General features: G+C 44.3%; 1 non-coding gene across 1 annotated transcript; it reads left to right on the top strand.

The window, feature by feature from the left end:
• The first annotated feature begins 24,080 nt into the window (after positions 1-24,080).
• On the top strand, positions 24,081-24,188 carry LOC142453934 (U6 spliceosomal RNA). The gene has a single exon (XR_012785488.1). It is a non-coding gene; the product is annotated as a U6 spliceosomal RNA (small nuclear RNA).
• Positions 24,189-25,115: the final 927 nt, after the last annotated feature.

Here is a 25,115-nt window from a genome sequence, read left to right as displayed (position 1 = left end):
TGGTTCTATTCTTCATTGCAAAGGTCCTACAGAACAAAGACAATATTAACGATCCAGAGGTTTATTGTGGACATTCACAGATTACAATTCAGATGGAAGTGCTCTAAAAAGAGATGTTCTGTTAGGACATGATAAGGAATTCTTTCAGAGATGTTAATAAATACCCCAAGGACATCCCACTCTGAATGCCTCCACCCAAAGGCACTCACATCTAACCCCCATGGGTGGGCAAACCTAGCTCCCCCAATTAAGGACTCAGAGGGAGCCCATCTACAAGCCAGCCTCCTATCCAAGAGCACTCAGTTTTACTGGGTCGATTGGCTGGCAAGTCCACCATTATTTCTCACGTTCTAGCTCCTGGTTCTGCTTCTACTACTCCTCGGTCACTCCATGGATGTCAAAGCGAACTCCTGGACCAAGGAGTTTCACTTCACTGGGATCTCGACGTCCAGAGGGTGTACTGCACTCCTGGCTCGCGCTGGTAGTAAGCATCCCCTCTCCTGCTTCTGACTCTATTGATTTTATCCCTTGCAGGCTGGCAACCACAATGTGTCCTGTTCACGGGCACTCTCAGCTGGATCCTATCAGTATCTTTCCCTGATTTCTTACCCAGACACATTAGGAAAAAGTCATATGATGGTAGTAACAGAGACCATGGCTACAAGAGCCACATTAAAGAATTCACTGCCTTGCACCCATCCAGGGAAGAGATGAAGAAGGAGGCACCTTTAGTGATTTCTGGGATGGGATGACGGTGCCCTGGTTCTTGCTAATTACAAGGCCAGTAATTTGAATCCACTATCCACTCCCCTGGCAAAAGATGAGGTTTTTCTACTCATGTCAAGAGTGAGTCTTGGAAACCCACAGGGGCAGTTCTATGTTCTCTGTGTCCAGGATAGTCTCTATGAGTCAGAATCAGCTCCATGTCAGTGGGTATTTTTGGTACATCACCAAGCCTTTCTTAGAGGTACCTCTGGGTGGATTCAAACCTGCAACCTTTGTGTTATTAGTCAAGCACTGTAAGAGAGTACACTACTCAGAGCCATGACATGTCTGTCAGTTTGTCATACTGTTGTCGCTTCTGTGTTGCAGTGATGCTGGAAGCTATGTCGCTGGTATTTCAAATGCCAGCAGGTCATATGAAATGAACAGGTTTCATTGGGGTTCCCAGACTAGGAGCAGACAACAAGAAGGACTCGGTCCCCCACTTGGGAAGAAGCTGCTGAAAACCTTTTGTATAGCTTCAAAAATTGTCAGATACTGAGGGCCCAATGAATGAAAGTAGAACACTGTCAAAGATAGTGCCGGAGGGTGGGCCCGAGGTTAGTGAACACTCAAAGTGTGATTCAGAAGGAGCTTATTCTTCAGAGTGGGGTTGACCATGGGAACATGAGTCTATAAAGCCTTGAGGGTCTTCATTTGCTAATGGGGCATGACTCCAGGGAGGGAGAAATAGTCGCAAAAAATCTGCGAATGATAAGAATTTGGATTGTGCGAAATATGAAATGAAGAAAAGTGGAAGTCATCAAAAATGAAGTGGAATGCATGCATATTGGCCATTTTTAATCAGAAAAAATCATATGATTTTCTATGCCGGGGATTATATAATCAGGAGGCATGGCATGGCACTCATTGTCGCAAGGACTTTGTAAAATCTATCATGAAGTACAAGGCTGTCCGTGTTTAGATTGTATGTATCTGCCTTCAAGGAAATCCAATCAATACAACTATCAATACAACTATTATTCACCAGCCACAAAAGAAGAAATCTACCAGTATCTTCAGTTGGAAATTAATCATACATGCAATCAAGATGCATTGCTAATGATTGTCTATTGGGATGAAAAGTTAGAAACAAAGAGGAAGGAACAATAATTTGAAAATATGGTCTTAATGGTAGAAATGAAGGTGGAGACCACATGATAGAATTTTGCAAAACCAATAACTTGTTCATAGCAAATACCATTTTTTGATAATACGAAAGTGACTGTACACATGGCCTTCTCAAGATGAAATACACAGAAGTCAAATTGACGACATCTGTGGGACGAGATGATGGAGGAACTCAATATCAGCAGCTAAAACCAGGTCAGGGGCTGACTGTGGAACAGACCATCAGTTGCTCATTTACAAATTCAAATTAAAGCTGAAGAAAATGAAAACGAGCCCATGAGAGTCAAAATACAACCTTAAGCCTCTTCCATCTGAATTTTGAAAACATCTGAAGAACAGATTTGACACATTGAACGCTAATGACAGAAGACTTGATGAGCTGTGGGAGGACATCAAGAGCATCATTCACAAAGAAAGCAGAAGGTCATTAAAAAAGAAAAGATCAAAGCGGATGCCAGAAGTGACTCTGAAACTTGCTCTTAACTATAGACTGGCTACAGCAAATGGAAGAAATGATGATATCAAAGAGCTGAATAGCAATTTTCAAAGGGCAGCTTGAGAAGACAAAGATGAAATGTTATAATAAGATGTGCCAAGATTTAGAATTAGAAAGTCAAAAGGGAAGAACAAACTCAGCACATCTTAAATGGAAAGAACTCAAGAAAATATTCTACCCTTGAGTTGCAATATTGAAAGAATCTGGGCAAATGGATGAATACAGAGTCACTGTACCAAAAAGAACTAATCAACATGCCACCATTTCAGGAAACAGCATATAAGCAAGAACCAATGGTGCTGAAGGAAGAAGTCTAAGCTTCACTGAAAGGGCTAGCTGAAAACAAGGCTGCAGGAATGGATGGGATGCAAATGAAATGTTTCCACAAGCTGATGAAGCACTGGAAGCACTCACTCATCTGTGCCAGGAAATTTGGAAGACAGCTACCTGGCCAACTGACTGGAAGAAATCCATCCATATTTGTACCCATTTCAAAGAAAGGTAACCCAACACAGTGTTCAAACTATACAAGAATATCCTTGATATCACATGCAAGTAAAACTTTGTTGCTACTTGTTCAAAAACAATTGCTGCAGTACATTTATAGGGAACTGTCAGAGGTTCAGGTCAGATTCAGAAGAAGATGTCGAACAAAGGCTATCATTGCTAATGTCTGATGGACCTTGGCTGAAAGAAGAGAATACCAGAAATATATTTACTTGTGTTGTATTGACGATGCAAAGTATTCATCTGTGTGGATCATAACTAACTATGGTTAACCTTGAGAAGATTATAATTCCAAAGCACTTCATGGTGCTAATACGAAACTTGTACATGGATCAAGAGGCAGTTTTGTCGATGGAACAAGGGAGTGCTATATGGTTTAAAACTAGGGAAGGTGTGTTGTCAGGGTTACATCCTCTCACCAAATGTATTTCAATCATCTACTGAGCAAATAACCAGAGAAGCTGGCTTATATGGAAAAGAATATGGCATCAAGATGGAAGGAAGGCTTCTTAACAACTAGCGATAATGTAGATGGCACCAACCTTGCTTGATGAAAGCAAGGACTTGAAGCACTGACTGATGAAGCTCAAGGTTTGCAGCCTTCGGTATGGAATACAATTCAGTGGAAAGAACACCAAAAATTTCGCAAGTGGACCGATAGGCAACATCATGATAAATGGAAAAAATGGTTGACATTGTCAAGGATTTTGTCTTGCATGCATCCACAATCACTGCTCATGGAAATGGCAGTCAAGAGATCAAACAACACACTGTATTAGGCACATCTGTTGCACAAGACATCTTTAGAGTAGTGAAGAGCAAGGATGCTACTTTGAGGACTCTGGAGTGCCTGACCCAAGCCACGGGCTTTTCTATTGCTTCGTACGCATGTAAAACTTGGACATTGAATAAAGAAGACTGAAGAAGAATCAATGCACTTGAATTGTGGTGCTGGAGAAGAATGGTGCTTCTCTAAAAGGACAAATGGCTCTGTCTTGGGAAAAGAAAGAGGCCCGAGAGCTCCTTGGAGGCAAGGGTGGCAAGACTTTGGTCTTAAGTACTTTGGACAAATTATAGAGAAAGACCAGTCCCTGGAGAAGGACGTCACGCTTGGTAAAGTAGAAGGGCAGCAAAAGAGAAGGCCCTCCACAAGATGGAGTGACACAGTGGCTGCAGCACTGGCCCAAGGGACAATTGTGAGGATGGTGCAGGACTGGGCAGTAGCGCAAAGGTCACGGTGGGTCGGAATCGACTCGATGGCACCTAACAATTGCTTCAACTACTACTCAGGGACAGGTTACCAGACTGACCTATGTTACTCACCATTTATTACGATGTAATTTGCCCTCTTTTTGAAACAGACTTTAACATTGGCTCCTTCCAGTTCAACCCCTTTCTAAAAAATTTACATCTCCTTCCCAGATACACCTCCCAAAATTCTACAGTTTTTTTTTTTTTTTTTTTTTTTTTTTTTTTTTTTAAACATTTTATTAGGGGCTCATACAACACTTATCACAATCCATACATAGACATACATCAATTGTATAAAGCACATCTGTACATATTTTGCCCTAATCATTTTCTTTTTTTTTTTTTTTTTTTTTCTTTTACATTTTATTAGGGACTCCAACAACTCTTACCACAATCCATACATATACATACATCAATTGTACAAAGCACACCCATACACTCCCTGTCCCAATCACTCTCAAGGCATTTGCTCTTCACCTAAGCCCCTTGCATCAGGTCCTCCTTTTTTTCCCCCCCTCCCTCCCTTTTCCCCCCTCCCACATATGCCCTTGGTAATTTATACCTCGTTATTTTGTCATATCTTGCCCTATTCGGGGTCTCCCTTCCCCCCTTCTCTGCTGTCCCTCTCCCAGGGAAGAGGTCACATGTGGCTCCTTGTAATCAGTTTCCCCTTTCCAACCCACTCACCCTCCACTCTCCCAGCATCGTCCCTCACTCCCTTGGTCCTGGAGGTATCATCCACCCTGGATTCCCTGTATCTCCAACCCTCCTATGTACCAGTGTACAGCCTCTGTCCTATCCAGCCCTGCAAGGTAGAATTCGGATCATGGTAGTTGGGGGGAGGAAGCATCCAGGATCTGGGGGAAAGCTGTGTTCTTCATCGATACTACCTCACACCCTAATTAACCCATCTCCTCTCCTAAGCCCCTCTATGAGGGGATCTCCATTGGCTGACACTTGGGCCTTGGGTCTCCACTCTGCACTTCCCCCTTCATTTAATATAATATATATATACACATACATATATACATATACACATAAATACACATACATACACACACTTATATATTTTTTTTTTGCATGATGCCTTATATCTGGTCCCTTGGGCACCTCGTGATCGCACTGGCCGGTGTGCTTCTTCCATGTGGGCTTATTTGTTTCTGAGCGAGATGGCCGCTTGTTCACCTTCAAGCCTTTAAGACCCCAGACACTATCTCTTTTGATAGCCGGGCACCATCAGCTTTCTTCACCACATTTGCTTATGCACCCATTTGTCTTCAGCGATCCTATCATGGAGGTGTGCAGTCAATGATATGATTTTTTGTTCTTTGATGCCTGGTAACTGATCCCTTTGGGACCCCTCGATCACACAGGCTGGTGTGTTCTTCCATGTGGACTTTGTTGCTTCTGAGCTAGATGGCCGCTTGTTTATCTTCAAGCCTTTAAGACCCCAGTCACTATCTCTTTTGATAGCCGGGCACCATCAGCTTTCTTCACCACATTTACTTGTTCACCCATGTAGGCTCCAGCTGTTGTGTCGGGAGAGTGAGCATCATAGAGTTCCAATTTAATAAAAGAAGGTATTCATGCATAGAGGGAGTGTTTGAGTAGAGGCCCAAGGTCCTTCCGCCACCTTAATACTTGATCTATAAATATAGACACAAAGATCTATTTCCCAAACCTCCTATATATATTTGCATGTACATGTCTTTGTCTAGACCTCCATGGATGCCCTTTGACTCCTAGCTCTTTCCTCCATCTCCCTTGACCTTCCTCCTGCCCTACTACCATGCTTCATTGCCACCTGGGCTAGAGTATACCTCTTCTCTAATCAACCCAGGGACAAGGGAAAAACATGGGACCCCAAAGGGTAGAGAAGGGGGAGTGGCAGGCCTGGTGGGAATTCTACAGTTTTACAAGGTCCCCAGAACCACTTAAAGGATCTTTAAGAACCACCTGGGGAATCTTGTAGATCCCGATTCAACATGTAAAGCCAAATCCTCAGCAGGAGGTAGAATCCACATAAACCAGTTGGAGATCTGCTTTGAAAACACTGAACCAGCCGTGAGAGACACTTCTCCTCATGGTCACCTTCACAGGCGGCACATCCAGCTTTTAAATGCACCCACTGCCTTCAAGTCAATTCCAACATAGAACAGTGCAGAGCAGCCCCTGTGGGTTTCTGCAACTGTAAATCTTTAAAGTTGAAAGCCTCATCTTTCTCCCATGGAGTAACCAGTAGGTTCAAACTACTGACCTTACGGTTAGCAGCGCAATGCAGAACCACTATATAACCACATGCACCTGTTTGGACTGACCTAGGCATTAAATGTAAAGATATACTTGGGAACAGATCTTGTTTGTAACTAGGGACTGCCAGTAGCGGCTGCGGATTGGACACTAGTTAAGTGCTAGGTGCGTTTAGAAGCACTGAATTACCCTGCTGGCCTTACAAGGCAAGACATCTGTCCCATTTTGTACACAAGGAGAATTAGGGTAAAGACAGAGCCATACGCTTGGGCCTTTATGTGTTAATGAAATCACAGAGCAACAGGAAATGGGTTTTCTCTTCTCTGAGAGAAGCCAAGATCCTCACCGAGAAGCTTCTGCCCTCGCTACCTGGGGCGTCCTCAGAGAGAGTCTTGTAGCATCTGTTTGCAGGTTATTGAGAAGCAAAATGTTAGGAAGATTAGAAAACCAGCAAGTCAGCCTCTCTGGAATGAGTGGGGAAGGCAATTACTTCTCTGGCTGAGGAGGGGCCTGGCCGAGGAGGGAGCTAAGCCAGGCTTGGCCCTTTTCAGTGCGGACACAGGGATGGCCCTGAACAGAGGGCTGGGCTATGTCTGTCCCCTGGGACACCCAGAAGAGGGACAGGGAAGGGTCTGAGCAGGCTTTCTGCTCCCCAGAATCCTTGGTTGTCATTAGACTCACAGCTGCCCTCCTCCAACACAGAGAAAAATGTATAGGAGCACCCACCGAGCAGCATAAACACACAGCGTATTGTTCACTCTTGGCTGTGCTGCCCGTTTAGCTCGGGCATTTATAGCCAATGCGCTCCCCGCTTCCCGCCTCCTCACCTGCTTTCAGCACAGTCACAGGAAGTCTTCACATGCCCCAGGTGCACACATCACCCATCACAGCCTACGGCTGCTTTCCAAGCAGTCACATCCACCCGGGCCCAGGTCTTGTGCTGCAGGAGCCTCCACTCGCCCACCCCCCTCCATTTCCCTGCTAGTTTCCACCCCCAGCTCCAGCTTTCAGCCACCCAGTGGCAGATGGTTAAAGACCTCCCACCACAGAAACATGTTTACAACCGCGTTACCTGAGTTTCTTGCTGCTGCTTGGAAGCAGTAGTCAAGAAATCAAAACGACGTATTGCATCGGGCCAGTCTGCAACAAACGACCTCTCCCAAGTGCTCGTAAGCCAAAAAAAAAAAAAAAAATTGTCACTTTGAAGACTCGGAGGCACCTGAAGCAAGCCCGGGTGTTTCCCATCTCTTCAGAGGCATGCAAAAGCTGCACAGCCAATCAGAAAGAGCAGAGAAGAATTGGTGTCTCCGAATGACGGTTTGGGTGAATGATATTGGATCTACCCTGGGGCTCCCAGCGGAATGAACAGATCTGTCTCAGAAGATGTGTAGCCAGGATGCTCCTCAGCAGCTAGGATGGAGAGACATCATCTTGAGCACTTTGGACATGTTGGCAATTGGGACCAGTCCCTGGAAAAAGGCATCATGCTTGGTAGCGGGGCAGGGGAATAGAGGAGGCCCCTCAGCGAGACCAGCTGACCCAGTGGCTGCCACGTGGGATCAGTAGCAAGGCTGGCACTGGGCCGAGCAGGGTTTCATTATATTGTACGTGGGGCGGTTATGTATTGGAGCAGAAATGGATGGCACCAAAGGACAAAGACGGCTGCTGCAGATGGCCTGAGGCTAGTCTCTATTTTGATAGGCTCCTAGGATTTGGGGGCTTTAGATTCAAGAGCCTTCTGGATTGATTTATCAACAAACACTCAGCCCCTGGGCTACTCTATTCAGGGCCATTTGTAGAACTGAACTCAGAGGAAAACAAGCACTCAGGGGTCTGTAGCCCAATTCGATCCTGGGCAGACCCGGGTGTTTAAAGAAGATGATGGTACGGATGATGATGAATTCGTCATCTCTTTCCCCTTTCTACTCAGTGCACCTCCTCGGAAGTGCCCTCCCCTGGACACTCTATTTAGACTACCTCCCACCCATCATCTAACACAGTGGTTCTCAACCTCGGGGTCAAATGACCCATTCACAGAGGTCGCCCAATTCAGAGCAGTAGCAAAATGACAGTGATGAAGTAGCAAGGAAAATAATGTTATGGTTGGGGGGGTCACCACCACATGAGGACCTGTATGAAAGGGTCACAGCATCAGGAAGGTTGAGAACCACTGATCTAATGGATGGTTAATTTGCTTATTGACTTATAAGCTCCGTGAGAACATGGGGCAGAGTGCCTACCCTGTGATAGGAGCTTACTAAGTACTTGTGGGTCTGCACTTGTGTCCAATAGTCCCCCCAACTCCCCCCCCCGAAAAACCTCACTGTCATTGAGTCCATGCTGATCCATAGCGACCCCCTGTGGGTTTCTGAGACTCTAAATGTTTACGGGTGTAGAAAGCCCAGTATTTGTCCCTCGAATCTACTGGTGGTTTCGAATTGCTAAATAGATCATAGCCCAATTCATAACCACTACACCATCGGGGATCCCTCCAAGCCCCTCCAAAGGTCGGATATCCCTCTCCCACAGGCCCAGCTTTGTCTCGTGTTCTGGGAGCCAGGAGCCAGGCAGTGTTATTCCAGGAGGCTTTAGGATCCCTAGGTTTTAAGTCGACTGGCTCAGCCCCAGCCAGCTGACTCTGCCCGGGCCCTGCCCTATGAGGTCTGCTCCTGGCCTCACTTCTCACCTTTAGCAGCTGCAGCCCAGGCTATCGTTCTCTGATTCTCTGTTGCTGCTGAAAGAACAAGGAGAATCTGTTGCCATTGACTGGATTCCAACTCATGGTTCCCCATGTGTCATATTAAAGCAGACCCGCTGGGTTGTCAGTGACTGAAGTTTCTAAAGCAGGTAGCCAGGCACCTCTCTGAACTCAAACTGCCGACCGTTCAGTGAGCAGCTCATCATAAATTCCTATACACACACACACACACACACACACACACACAGAGAGAGAGAGAGAGAGAGAGAGAGAGAGAGAGAGAGAGAGAGATTTGCCATGGAGAGATTTGGGTTTTCTTTTTTTAAAATCATTTTATTAGGGGCTCATATAACTCTTATCACAACCCATATATACATCAATTGGGTAAAGAACATTTGTACATTCATTACCCTCATCATTCTCAAAACATTTGCTCTCCACTTAAGCCCCTGGCTTAAGCCCTCATTTGTCCCCTCCCTCCCCGCTCCCCTGTCCCTCATGAACCCTTGATGATTTATAAATTATTATTTTTTTCATATCTTGCACTGTCCAACATCTCTCTTCACCCATTTTTCTGTTGTCAGTTCCCCAGGGAGGAGGTTTTCTTGGTTGAAGCTTATGGAAAGAGGTGGCCAGATCTCTCTTCTGAGGAACTTGTAAGCGGGTTAGAACTGCCAACCTTTCAGTTAGTAGCTGTAGCCTGAACCATTTGGGCCACTCAAGGACTGGAGATTCTATAAATAACAATCACCCTTCTGAAAACCGTGTGCGCTGCCATCGAGTTGATTCTGACTCAGAGAGAGCCGAGATAGGGTTTCTAAGACTGTCTTTATGGGGACAGAGAGCTCATCTTTCTCCCATGGAGGGACTAGTGGGTTTGAACTGCTAACCTTGTAGTTAGCAGCCCAACATTGAATCCAGAAGGCTCCTAGGTAAATAACATATTGCTTGCTGGATGTATACCAGGCACGGTGCTGGGTGTTTTACATTTACCTCAAGTACTCTGCATGGTAGGTATTCATCCCTGTACTGTATGAAGAACAATTTAGAGAGATTCAGTGACTCGGCACATGGGTTTCTGCCACCCTGATGTTTCCAGAGACTTTCCCCTGCACCCCCATATTGCTTGCTGGTGTTATGTAAAATGAAAAAGAGATTCCACAGTCAGAAATGTTGGGAAACTCTGGGTTAGCTAAGCAAGATTTTGTACACCAGGGTTTGGGGAGACCTTTCCAATGCCCATGTTCATTGCAACCTTCCTGGTAGGGAGGACCGTCTGCAAATCACACCATTTCTCAAACGTCCTTGGCTTTGGAAGCTCTTTCACAAGCAGCATCTCATAAAAAAAAAAAAAAGGATCAGAAAAGTGTGGCCAGCCGCCAAGCACCAAATTATGGTCTCGATTATTGTGACCAGGGATATCCAAAGAGTCAGAGGAGGGGGCGGTGATAGGTGACCTCTGGAGGAGGACGAGAGTGAAGACAGCTGGGATGTTTCTTGGCAGCTGTCACTTCCATGCAAGGTTTTGGTGGGGGTGGAGGAGGCGGGGTCTTCCTGGTCTAGGAGGGACCCCTCCGTCCTAACAAATGGGTGTCACCCCAAGTCTCCACACTCCTTCAGTCTGTGTTCTCGGGATGCCCACGTGGTTTTAATTAAATGCTGTGTCTGGTGGCTCATTAGGGGAAGACAGTTGGTTCTATTTCTGAGTAGCCTCCGGACCACTCACTATTTTTACTGCTCCAATAGCGTTGCAAGGGATTTTATAGTGTTTTGAACCAGGGCTTCAAACCATGGCTCCCACGACCAATGAAACGAGACAAAAGCAGACGTGACGTTTTAAAGTTTGGCTGAGCCGGGGCACTAACCAGAACCGGGAAATGTGCTGGTGGAGAAGAGGAGTGATGATCCCTTTGAGGCATCCCGATGCGTGACCTTGAGGCAGTGCCAGGACTGTGGAGAATGACACCCACTCAAAGCAGCCAGGTATCTGACTCAGCTGGGGAAGAGATTTGGTTGCTGTGTAGTCTGATGCTGCTGTGGTCGCCAAAGAAGGAGATCTATGTTTCTGTGACCCACGACGTTTCCTGTCCTGCCTACATTCCAATTCACCGACACTGACGCACTTTGGGTCCAGACGGGTGTCCCTGTGTCAGTCATGACTGATCAGACCGTTTGAACCCCTAGGTGGCACATGGTATTGCTTTTGAGCCAAGAGGACTTCCAGGCCAGGCCAGAGCCATCATTCATTTGGATCCAAGAGTTCAGACTTCACTCAGATCTGCCATCAGGACTCGCCCTTCTCTACCCTTTGGGATCATCCCTGCAGAAGGGCCCAGCCCTGCTCAATAAAAGGGCCATTACTGGCTGTTTGCCTCCCTCATGATCTCGGTGCCCATACACACCATTTGGTAGTTCCATTCTCACTTTTAATTCTAGAATGTTTTTCTGTGAAAGAGCCTATTAACAATATTTGCTTACCCTGACATCACATGAGTCAGGCACTGGTGTAAGCTCTTTAATATGTTAAAGTGCTAAATTCCCCCAACCACCCTGAAGTAAATACTACTGGGACATCATTTCATAAATGGGGAAACTGAGGCTAAGACAAGTTGAGTTCCTTGCATAAGATTATGACTACTTGGTGAAGTCAGGATTCACACTCAGGTTCCAGAATCTCTTCTCTGAATCACTTTGCTATACCATCTACTAATAACCTAATATCCAGGCTTGGCCTCATCCTTGTCAACTGTGCTCTCAAGGATTACAATCCTTCCACTGAATCAACAACTCTTCTACACCAGCTCGACTGGCCGGTTCCATAGGTCTCGACATCACCAAGTTATCAGCCATTACCCTAGATTTGCATCAAACGATCTTGGGATTTATTTGGACTGCTAGCAGCAAAGGTGGGGGTTCAAACCCAGCAGCTACCCTGAGACAGAAGGATGAACCTCTCTGTTGCTATAAAGATTTACAAAGACTCTCTGTGCATTGGCTGCTCCAAGAGGATGTCATCCCCGGGACTTGGTGGGCCATGTTGAGGTTCTCTCTCTGTCTCTGTCTCTGTCTCTGTCTCTGTCTCTCTCTCTCTCTCTCTCTCTCTCTCTCTCTCAATTCACTCACTGTGTGGTCTGAACAGACGTGCCTCTCTCCCCAGGCTATATCTTCACTACTGTCCTCTGTATTCCCTTCTTCTGTGGAGCGGGTCAACATAGCTCTACTTGGGTCAGCTCCTATTGTCCTCTCTGTTAGTTCGCTGCTCCATGCCAGTGTATTGCCCTCAAGGCTTGGTGTTCCAGGATAGGGTCTGGTACCTCTCTCCCCATCCTGTGAAAACATAAACAATACCCTCTCTGTGGGTATATTTGTGCCGTATTCCCCATCAAGTGAGTGAAGGGGAACAATGGACAGGGTAAGATACAAAATGATAATAACAATATATAATTAATCAAGGATTCACAAGGGTTGGAGTGGGAAAGAAGTGGATAAAAGAGAAGCTGATACCAAGGGCTCAAGTGGAAAATGTTTTGTAAATAATGATGTCAACATTTGTACAAATATGCTTGATACCATTGATGTATGGGATATTATAAGAGCTGTAAGAACTCCCAATAAATATGATTTTTTAAAAAACCAGAGAGGACAATAAGCCCAGTTCCATGCCCAGTGATCCTACACACAGCTGGGGAGGTCTTGACTCTCCTGGGGCCCTACACAGGGCTGAGAGAGCACCACCCCACCCCCACCCTGCTGCAAGGTGAACTCTAGCACTCAATACCGCTGCAGGAACCACTGCCTGGCCTCTGCATCTGTGGGAACCTACACAAGTGGCCACACCACCCTGCTACCTTGAGGCAGGGTTGGAACTCATCCAAGCCCATAGTCAGGTGATCAAGCCTCCGTGACCTCCTTACTTCCATTTTTTTCTTCTCCCTTTATTCTCTTGCCCTTCTATCTTCCCCACCCCAGTCAGTCTCAACTGGCCTAGTTTTCTTTTCTTTTTCTTTCTTTTTAACTTCTTTTTCCTATTCTCTCCTCTTTCCTTTCATCCACCAATGCTGGCTTCTGGGAAACTACCCTCCACCTAGGACAACTCAACCCAAATAGCAGGAGGAACTCCAGCCAGTCCTCTGTGAGAGCACTTCATACCACACAAGGCAGCTGTGACAGGTCTCTAAAGCACTTGGCACTGCTGTGGAAACCTGTCTGGCCTCTACAGTGCTCTTGTCAATGAGGTAAATTCCACCCAGCACTGGTGGGACCCTGCACTAAAAGGGCACACCAACCTGCTACCATGGGGCAGGGTTTAAACACCTCTGGCCCCATGTTCAGATGATCAGGGATTAACTCTCTTTACTCTTTATTTTTCTTCTCTCTTTCCCACTACAGTCAATCTTAGCAAGCACAGTAGTGTTTTCTTCCCCTTCTTCCTATTTCTGTCTTTCTTTTTCTCTTGTGTTTCTCTCCTCCCCCGCTCTTTCCTTCCACAGACCACCGCTGATTTTCAACCCTACCCTCTGCCTAGGGCAACTCCACCCACCCGGTAGTGAGAGTTCCAGCCTGCCCCCTCAGACAGATATGCACCTGGCACTAGGCAGTGCTACACATGGCATGGCATGGGGCTCAGCTATCTCTTTATTTTCCCTCTGTTTTCCATTCTTCTCTTCTTCTTTCACTTTTTCTTCATTTTTCCTCTTTTTCTATCTCTTCTTTCTTTCCTGCCACAGTCTCGGCAGATTCAGTTTTCCTTTTATATTGTTTTCTTTTGTGACTGTTTTTACTTTTGTTTGGTCTGCATTGCGTGTGTTAGTTTGCATTTTATTTTTGCTCTTGTCTTTGTTGTTTATCTCTCTATTTCTACTCTTCTACCTCTCTTTCCTTTCACAAGACACTACAGGCCTCCAGGTCACTCCCATGCACCTAAGGCAACACTGACAGCCCAATTGGGGAATCTAGTGTCTGCACTTGGCTTTACACGTAGATGAGGAAATCACGCCCATCCTCCACCATACCCCAAGTGACTAGGGGATCTCCCCTTCAAATGGCTGGAGGAACTACAGCCTACACCCCAAGGCCCTACAAGTGACTGAGGAAATTCCTGCTCACCGTAATTGGTGCTCCACGCTGGTGCGGGAACATCTGTCCAACTGCCACAGTAATTTCTCCAACTAGAGTAATTCTGCCTGCCATCTATGGTGCTCTACAATAAGGAGAGTACACGGCATGCCTTACCCATCACTCTAATTGCAGAGGGAAACACCACACACCACCCACAGTGCTCCAAGCACTGTGAGACACACTACCACAGCTTACTGAGAAATCAGCCAGTGAAATGCCACCCTCATGGGTCCACAACCACCCAACCAGCGTCCCATGAGAGGACTATCAAAAAATAATGGAATACCGGCCAAGCTAGGGTAATAGTAAAACCACAGAAAGATACAGCAGGGAAGCTACCTGCAGGTAATTTGTAGAAGCACTCATACGAGTTCCCCAAGAGAAAGCCCAGTGCTCTTCCACTGTGGAAGATGGTGCAAGGCTTCTGTAAAACAACATGTAAATAGCAACCAGCCAAAACAGCCTCAATGAAAACGCAGGAGAAATATTAGACAATGAAGTCATGAACCTAACTATATGCATAGAAAAAGCAGACCTTGACCTGCCACAGAAAGAAATTTTCAGAATGCTGCTTGGAGTCATACAGGATATGAGGAAAGCAATACATAAGAAGGATGAAATGATAAAGGAGATAAATGCAAGACACCACAGGGAAATACAAGCTTTAAGGGATGGAATAACAAAAATCCGGTAGGAAATTAACAGACTTGAGGAGGCAGAGAATCACACCAGTGACCTAGAGGATACTCAAGCAAACCACAACAAATGGGGAAAAGAGTCAAATAAGACAATCAGAGAAGCTGAAGAAAACCTGAGAGCCATATCTAATGCTATGAAGAGGAACAACATTAGAATAATTGGAATACTTGAACAAGACACGCAAAAAGGACATCAACAGTGAAAATAGCGAGTGCATTCTTAGAGGAAAACTTCCCCAGCATAATAAATGAAAACCAGGCAACCATTCAGGAGGCTGAAAGAACACCAGCCATACTGAATTCCAAGAAGAATTTACCAAGACATACTTGTAAAATTGCCCAACTATGAGGAAAAGGAGAAAATCATAAGAGCAGCTAGGGAAAAACAAATAATCACTTATAAAGGTACCCAAATAAGATACATTCAGACCTATCAGTGGACACGATGAAGAAGAGGATGGAATGGAGTAACATATTCCGAAAATTGAAGGAAAAAGATTGAAACCCAAGAATGCTATACTTGGCCAAATTATCTATTAACATAGATGGAGAAGTAAGAATCCCAGAGAAGGAAACACTCAAGGCATACATAAAAAGAAACCCAGCTCTACAAAATATTCTTGCCGACCCAGTATGGCCAGAAGATCAACATTCACCAAGTGCTAATAAGAGGCTATTACATGGAACTCCACCCAGACAGCAATAAAGAGAAAATAGCCCCCAGGATAGCATTAGCTCAATAGTGGAAATAAGGCAAGAAGGAACCACACACATACATGCAATACAAATTGATAAAATAGGTAGGTAGGAAAACACTCAACACAAAAGGTAAAAGATGACATCACAGATTCCACAGATAGATGTAATAACACTGAATAGCAATGGACTTAACTCAGAGGCTAACAGACTGACTCAGAAAATATAACCTATTGATCTGTTCAGGAGACACATCTCAAGTTTGCAGAAAAAAACAGGTTGAGAATTAAAGGCTGGAGAAAAATATACCAAGCAAATGGCAATGCAAAATAAGCAGGGGTAGCAATCTTAATATCTGACAAATTGTTCTCAAGATACAGGCCATATCAAGAGACTGGAGGGGCACTATATAATGTTCAGGGGAACAATATACCAAAAACCATTGAGCATAATAAATATATACATGCCCAATGAGAGACCCACGAAATTCATGAATCACGAACTCCAAAAGATGCAAAAATAAATAACAATCAACAATTATAGTAGGTGACTTTAATACACCACTCACTGAAAAAGACAGATCACTGGAAAAGTAACTCAACAAGGTGACTACAGATATAAGCATCACAACTGGATGACTTTACATGATAGATATTCTCAGAGCTTTCCACCCAAATGCAAACCAATTCACATTCTTTTTAATCCCACATGGCACATACTCAGAGATAGCCCACATGCTGGGACACAAGTTGAACCTAAGTAAATGCAAGCAAATAGAGATTAAACAGGTGTCTCTCCAACCATTGTGCCATAAGGCTGGAAATCAACAGAAGGAAGATGAAGAAAACAAGGGCAAACAATTGGAGGGTGAATAATTCTCTATTGCAAACAGAATGGATATTGGCCCAGACCAGAAATGAAATCAGGAAGTTTCTAGAAACCATAAGAATGAAAATACGACATACCAAAAGCTTTGGGATACAGCAAAAGCAATTATCAGAGAAAGACTGATAGCAATGCATACATATATGAAAAGGGAAGAGAGACTTGTGGTTGATATGGTGGCACAAAACTTAAACCAATTAGAGAAGAGTCAACAGAACAATCCTACGATAGCAAAGGGAAAGAAATAATAAAAATCAGAGCTGAGATACAGGAGAGGGAAGACAAGAACACTATGGAAGAAATTAATGCAGTTCAAAGTTGATTCTTTGAAAGGATTAACAGAATTGATAGACCATTGGGAAACCTACCCAAATAAAGGAAGGAAAAATTTCAATAGCAAGTATGAGGGATGAAAGAGGGGACATAACAAAGGATCCTTATGGAATCAAAAGGATAATTACACCAGTATGGAGGCCTGTACGCTAACAAATTCAACAACTTGGAAGACATGGACAAATACTTGGAAAAACAATCCATACATTATCCCTGATGGACGTCAAGAACCTCAATAGACCCATAGCAATGGAAGAAAGAGATAAGGTTATCCAGGCATTGCCACCAAAAATATCCCCCAGGCCAGATGGCTTCACAGGAGAGTGCTACCAAGCATTCAGGGAAGAACTGACACCAATCCTACACGAACTCTTCTAGAACATAGAAAAAGATGGAAAACTCCCAAAACTCTTTCTGTGAACCTAGTATAACTCTGATACCTAAAGTAGGCAAGGATCCCACAAGAATTGGTAACTACAAATCAATATCCCTAATGAACATCGATGCAAAAATCCTTAACAAAATACTGGCTAATAGGATACAAAAGCATATAAAAAAATAATTCATCATGACCGAGTGGGATTCATACCAGGGATGTTGGGATGGTTCAACATATGAAAGACCATTAGCATTCGCTATATTGATGGGAAAAATTATAAGAACCACATGATAATATTGATAGATGTGGAAAAAGAATTCAACAACATCCACCACCCATTCCTACTTAAGAAGATAGGAATAGAAGGGAAATTCCTCAATATTATATAAGCTATATATGAAAAACCAGCAGCCAACGTGGTAATCAATGGAGAAAAGACAAAAGCAATTCCACTGAAAAAGGAGACCAGACAAGGGTGCCCCTTGTCACTACGCCTATTTAACATTGTACTGGATGTCCTAGCTAACAACATAAGACAATAAAAGGACATCAAAGCTATTCATCTGGCGTGGGATAGGTGAAACTGTCATTATTCTCAGACAATATGATTTTATATATTGCAAATCCCCCAAACTCCACAAGTGGAGTGTTGGATGTGACAGAGGAATATAGCAGAGTGACAGGATACAAGATCAATAAACAGAAATCTATTGGACTGCTATGCACATCAGACAAGATAATAGAAAAGGCAATTTAAAAGGTAGTACCTTTTACAATAGCCAAGCACAAATGGAAATATCTAGGGACATACCTGACTAAAAATAACCAGATTTGTACTAGAAAAACTACAGAACACTATTACAAGAGACCAAGAGTGACCTCAACAAATGGAAGAATATCCCATGCTTGTGCAATGGAAGTCTCAATATAGTAAAGATGTCAGTTCTTCCCAAGGCACCATATATGTTTAATGCGATCCTGATATGAATAATATCATCCTTCTTCAAAGAATTGGTTAAAAACTGATTACCAGCTTCATGTGGAGAGGGAAGAATCCCAGAATCAGCAGAGAACTCTTCAAGAAGAAGGACAAAGTGGGAGGGCTTGCTCTACCTGACTTTAGCACATATTATACAACCACAGTGGTCAAAACAGTGTGGTACTAGTATAACAACAGATATTCAGACCAATGGAAAAGAGCTGAAAACCTAGAAATAAAAACATCAGCATACATGCAACTCATTTTTGATAAGGGCCCCCAAAATATCAAGTGGGAAGCAGATGCCCTCTTCAATAAGTGGTGCTGGAAAAAATGGATATCTACCTGCAGAAAAATGAAGCAAGACCCTTATCTCATTTTATGCACAAGAATAAACTCAAGGTGGATCCTAGATATTGAGGTAAAACCCCAATTAGCACCATTAATGAGGGAATTGGGACAAACCTGAGAACCTGGGCACAGGGAATACATAGGCTATCAGAAACAGGGAAGGGTACATCTTAAAATTGTGAACTGTGCCGCAATGAACATTGGAGCACAGATGTCTGGCTGTGGTTTGTTTATTGCCTCTTCTGCCTATATGCCCAGTAATGGGATTGCTGGGTCGTATGATAGCTCGATTTCCATCTGCTTTAGAGATCACCAAATTGATTTCCATAATGGCTGTACACACCTACAGGTCCACCAGCAGTGGACAAGAGTTTCTATCTCCCATAGCCCTCCAACACTTGTTACTTTCTGATTTTTTGGCTATCTTTGAGGGTGTCAGGTGATATCTCATAGTTGTTTTAATTTGCGTTTCACTTATGGCTAATGATTGGGAACATTTTCTTATATGTTTATTGGCCATTCGGATTTCAGACTCAGTAAAACTTCTGTTCAGGTCCTTTGCCCACCTCCTCTGTGGACAGTTTTTCACTTATTGTAGGCTTGCAGAGTATTGTTAATTTTAGTAATAAGGCCTTTGTCTGATGCATACAGCAGCCAACTAAATAAGAGGGGGAAAGAAAGGCAGAGCAACAAAAGACATTGGCACCGGGGGAGCTGGGCAGTAACCCACCCAAGGGGAGGGTATTGTTTATATCTCTACAGGAGAGGGAGAGAGAGCCCAAGCTTCAACCTGATGTGCCAAGACCTGATACAACATACTGACACGTACCAGGGAACCAATAGAGAAGTCTGTGGGCTGGCCCCAACCCCAACTGTGTGGACACCCACCCACCCCCACCTCAGAAGAATGCACTTCAGAGGACAGCACTGGGACTACAGCTTGGGGAGGGGGGCGCATCAGATTAGAGCACACAGGAGAAATGAAAAGGAATGGAGATGAAGGAGAGGACATCCTGGCCCACCAAGCCTCAAGGACGGTGTTCCTGCTCAAAGCAGACAATGCACAGGGAGGACTGTGGGGCCAGCCCCACCACGGGACAAGGCATCTTTCACTGAACCATGATGCTGTGAGGGACAGCACTGGAGACACAGTGCACGGTCTATCCCCATCATGCTGGGGCAAGGCACTGGGGGCATGCAACAGAGCAGCAGGGGAGCAGACTGTTGAAACCCCCGGGGAATTCCAAAAATAGACTTGGGAGACAGAGCATGGCACCCCATCAGGCTCAACTGGAAAACACTCGTAAAGGCCAACAAATAGACCTTTAACTATTTATAGGCTTTTCTATTTTTGTCAGTGGCTTTCTTTTTGTTATTTTTATTTTGTTCTTGCTTTCTGTTTGATTTTGACTTCCTTTGTTGTTTTAGTTGGCTTTGTCTGGTTTTTGCACTTATTAATGGATCTGCATGCATGTCTATCTAGATAAAATAGGTGGGATAAATAATTCAGAGAGGAAAAGAATGGGACCAATGGTTCCAGGGGGCATACGGGAGAAGAAGAGGTGGGAGAAAGGAAGGGGGGCCACCAACCCATGATTAAGGGAAGAACAGGTGAATTAAAATCAATGGAAGGAAGGTCATAGAATGCCTAGTGGAGCTTAATCCAGGGCAATGTACTAGCGAGGAATTACTGAACCTGAATGAGGGCCAAACACGATGGTGGGAGAGGGAAATAAAAATGAAATAGAGGAAAGAACCAGGAGGCAAAAGACATTTATAGAGACCTAAATACATATATATATAATGAGAGGAGAATAGAACTATGTACTCATATGTATATGTTAAGAATTCAGGATGCAGATGGACATTGGGCCTCAACTCAAGTACTCCCTCAACACAAGAACACTATGTTCTAACAATCCATCACTCTGTGATGCTCACCTTCCCAACATGATCGCTGAAGACAAAATGGATGCTTAAGCAAATGTGGTGAAGAAAGCTGATGGTGCCCGGCTATCAAAAGATATAGTGTCTGGGGTCTTAAAGGCTTGAAGATAAACAAGCAGCTATCTAGCTCAGAAGCAACAAAGCCCACGTGGAAGAAGCACACCAGCCTGTGTGATCATGAGGTGTCAATGAGATCAGGTATCAGGCATCAAAGACCCAGAATAAAACCATATCCCAGGTGAATGGTTTGGGGTTAGGGAGCATGGAGTGGAGACCCAATGCACATCTGTAGATAATTGGACATGCCCTCACAGAGGGGTCACAGGGAAGAGATGAGCCAGTCAGGGTGCAGTGTATCATTGATGAAACACACAACTTTCTTCTAGCTCTTTGGTGCTTCCTTAACCCCACTATCATGGCCTCAATTCTACCTTACCAATCAGATTAGAGCAAAGCATGCACTGCTGCAGATAACTTGCAACATAGAGAATCCAGGATAGATAAACCCCTCAGGGCTAACAAGGAGAGTACAGATACCAGGAGAGGATTAGGGGAGGGTGGGGGGGGGGGAGAAAGGGAGGATCAATCACAAGGATCAACCTAGAACCCCCTTCCAGGGGGATGAGTGAAAGAAAAATGGGTGAGGGGAGACGGAGGACAATGTAAGATGTGGAAAAAATAATCGATAACTTATCAAGTGTTCATGAGGGAGGGCAGGCAGGGGATGGGAGGGAAAGAAATAGGGAGCTGATATCAGGGGCTCAAGTGGGAAGAGAATGCTTTGAAAATGATGATGGCAGCATATGTGCAAATGTGCTTAACACAAAGGAGGAATGTATGGATTGTGATAAGAGATGTAAGAGTTCTCAATAAAAGAATAAAAAAAAAGAACAACAACAAAAACAAAACAGATTTACAAAGCCTCAGAAATCCCTCCATCAGGCCACTGAGTCAGAAGGGACTCAACAGCAATGAGTTGGGTTTACTGAGTTTACTCTTCAATTCTTTTTTCTTTGTAGCAGCAGCTATCTCTGCTTCTTTGGCGAATTGCCTGATGAATGTTGATGGCTGTCCCATTGTGTCACCATGCTTTTTTTAAAAAACATTTTATTAGGGGCTCATACAACTCCTATCACAATCCATACATATACATACATCAATTGTATAAAGCACATCCGCACATTCCCTGCCCCAAATCATTCTCAAAGCATTTGCTCTCCACTTAAGCCCTTTGCATCAGGTCCTCTTTTTTTCCCACTCCCTCCCAACTCCCCCCTCCCCCATGTGCCCTTGGTAATCTATACATTGTTATCCTGTCATATCTTGCCCTATCTGGAGTCTCCCTTCCCCTCCTTCTCCGCCGTCCATCTCCCAGGGAGGAGGTTACATGTGGATCCCCGTAATCAGTTCCGCCTTTCCAACCCACTCTCCCAGCATTGCCCCTCACACCCTTGGTCCTGAAGGTATCATCCACCCTGGATTTCCTGTGCCTCCAGCCCCCACATGCACCAGTGTACAACCTCTGCCCTATCCAGTCCTGCAAGGTAGAATTTGGATCATGGTAGTTGGGTAGGAAGCATCCAGGATCTGGGGGAAAGCTGTGTTCTTCATTAGTACTACCTCGCACCCTGACTAACACATCTCCTCTCCTAAACCCCTCTATGAGGGGATCTCCAGTGGCCGACACTTGGGCCTTGGGTCTCCACTCTACACTTCCCCCTTCATTCAATATGGTACACACACACACACACACACACACACATCTCTCTTTTTAATCCTTTCTTAATTCTTCAATCATATAAAGCACACCAGTTTTGTTCTGGGCATCTGATGATTACAAAAATTGCTCTTTTTGATGATCCTGGAATTCCTTGCTCCTGACAAGGCTTGCTCAAGGTGGCTTACTGCCTTGGAGGTTGGGTGATTTTAAACGGCGAGCTCCTGTTTTGCACAAAGCTATCTATGGCCATTCTTTGAGATCTGTGTTTTTAAAAGCATGTCTCTAAGGAGACTTGAAGTGTCCTTTCCCAAGGCTACTGGGAGTAGCGCCAATCCAGAATAACTGGCAAATTCCCTACAGATTGGTGATATCAAATATTAATCTTCACAGACCTGGTCCTGAGGCTCTGTCCTGTGTCTGATGGTACCCAAATTTCCTCTTCTCAACCATTATTTTGGAGAGAACGTTTACTCCCCTCATAATCTCACTCCCATGACATTTCAACTGTGTTCGTTTCCCAACTTTCTGACAGGAGGCGGGCTTGGGGCCCTGGGACCCTCTGAGGGAGAAAGGGATTCTAGAACTGGAGGGAAGAGCCCTAGCGCTTGGCTTCTAACTGAAAGGTGGTTTGCTCAAGTTCCGAAAGAGAACAGACCTAAAGAACTGCTTGCATAAAAATGACTTCCTAAGAAACAATGCAGGCAGTTCTACTCTGTCCCATTGGGTTTCTAGAGTTGGAATTAAGTCGATGGCACTTAACAATAGAAATGAAGGAATAAGTGTTCAAAGAAGAGAGTAAATGCACCAAAGGACAGGCTTTTATGAAAAGGAAAAACATTGTTGCCATTCAAGATTCCACAGAAGCCCTGGTGGCAAACAACTCATTGGGCTGTTAACCACAAGGTCAGCAGTTCAAAACCATTACACCCATAAGGAGTTACAGTCTGGGAAGCCCACCAGGGCAGTTCTACCCGATAGGGTCACCATGAATCCGAATCAGCTCCATGAATGGAGCTTAAGATGTAACTATTGGTCTCTACTATCCAGAGAATGGAGCCAATAAAGAAGGAACTGAAATACTTGAAGAGAAAACGAATCTATAGGACCAATAGTGTACACTAACCACAGCTTCATTTACCATGAGACCAGAAGAATCAGATGCTGCCCAGCTACCACTACCTGTTCTAACCAGACCTCATTAGTTAGACTCTGGTAGACTGTGAGACAAATATAGACTAGACCTTAACTTCCTAAATAATAATAAAAAAAATAATAAAGGAATCACTAGAATGGTTGACACTGGGGGACTCCCCATGACTAACTGCCTTGGGCAGTCTTCAAATCTTGAACCCATACTAACCTCTTAGGTCACCTTATAGCTAAATTACTGATTGGCTGTCAAAGTAATAGTGCTTATATGTACAGTTCTCCTTTAAAAAATCACCTACATGCAACCCAAAAAATCAGCCATGGAAATAAAGCTGAGGTGCCAAGGAAACGAGATGAATGGAAATGGAACAACCAGAATAGAATTGAGAGTGTCCAAGCCTTGCGAAGAATGCAGCCAATGTCCCGGAACACTTTGTGTAGAAATTGTAGAATGGAAACCTAAGGTTCTCTGCAAACCTTCACCTAAAGAATAGCAAAATATTGTTTTTAAAGAAAGAAAGGAAAGCTGTCCCCTGAGCTTTGATGCATTGCAAGACAAGTATTGCCAGAGTAATAGAAAATCAGTGGTGTTGTAATATTATTATTGAGTAGCTCTCATGGCCATAGCAGTAAGAAAGTTACTACAGAATTTTATGTTTTCCTTAAAGTAAGTTCCTGAGACAGTTAACAACTATTTAGCATCTACCTTAGTCACTCTACATCAATTATTGTGTTTGCTTTGGCAACACATGTGCTAACATTGGGATGACACAGAGAAGATTAGCATGGCCCCTGCGCAAGGATGACACGTACAAAAAAGGAAGAAGAAGCAATTATTCAAAAAGTAGTTTCTCCTAATAATTAAATCGGTGGATCGGCATCCTTTTCTACATACCTGGCCTGTCTATATATGTGGGATTGAGAAGTCTCTGTCTGAAAGCTGACCTATCTGTGGTTATAATAGGAGGCCTGGTGGTGGTAGAAGCTGTCAGGTGCTCTGCTGCTTTCCAAGAGGTCAGACCCACCCGATAGCTCTTTGGGAGAAAGACTTAGTGCTTTGCTTCTGTAAAGATTACAGCCATCAAAAGTCTTGAGGGAGTGAATCATTGGGCTTGGGAGTTTAGAACCACAGTCTTGGGAGAGAATTGTCAACTAGAAGACTAGTTCACAAAGACAATGCTCAAAGTCCTATTTTGGTGAGGTGTTCATCTGGGTTAACTAGAGAAACAGAACCAGAGACACTCTTATTTATGTAAGAAAGAGTTTTATATCAAAGAGTAATAGTATATTAAGAAAACACCCCAGCCCAGTGCAGATCAAGTCCATAAGTCCAATACTAGCCCATGAGTCTGGTACTAGTCCATAACTCTCATTTCAGATGCACACAGTAATGATGAGAATGAAGGAGTTCACATGTAATGATGAGAATGAAGGAGTTCACAGGCCAGTGGGTGGAAAGTCTTGTGGATCCAATGGCGGTGGAAGCATCACAGTGCTGGTGCGGGTCTCCACCTGGCTCCTCTAGCTCTCTAGCTGTAGCTCTTCATCAGGAAGCTGAAGCAGAGAGACAGAGAGGCTCTCTTAGGACTCAGCAAGCCTCTGCATGGCTTGTCAACAGGATACTGAAGGCAGAGAGAGAGGAAGTTCCCAGAATCCTCATGAGAAGGACACACCCACAAGAAGTTCTCATCCACCCCTTTATTTTTAATACTCCCAAGTTGACACACAATTATGTAACTACCACAGGGGAGTAGCAGCAGGATCT

The sequence above is a fragment of the Tenrec ecaudatus genome, chromosome 7 (assembly GCF_050624435.1).
Source record: "Tenrec ecaudatus isolate mTenEca1 chromosome 7, mTenEca1.hap1, whole genome shotgun sequence".
In the NCBI taxonomy this organism is placed as follows: Eukaryota; Metazoa; Chordata; class Mammalia; order Afrosoricida; family Tenrecidae; genus Tenrec; species Tenrec ecaudatus.
This window is presented reverse-complemented; position numbering and strand designations above follow the sequence as displayed.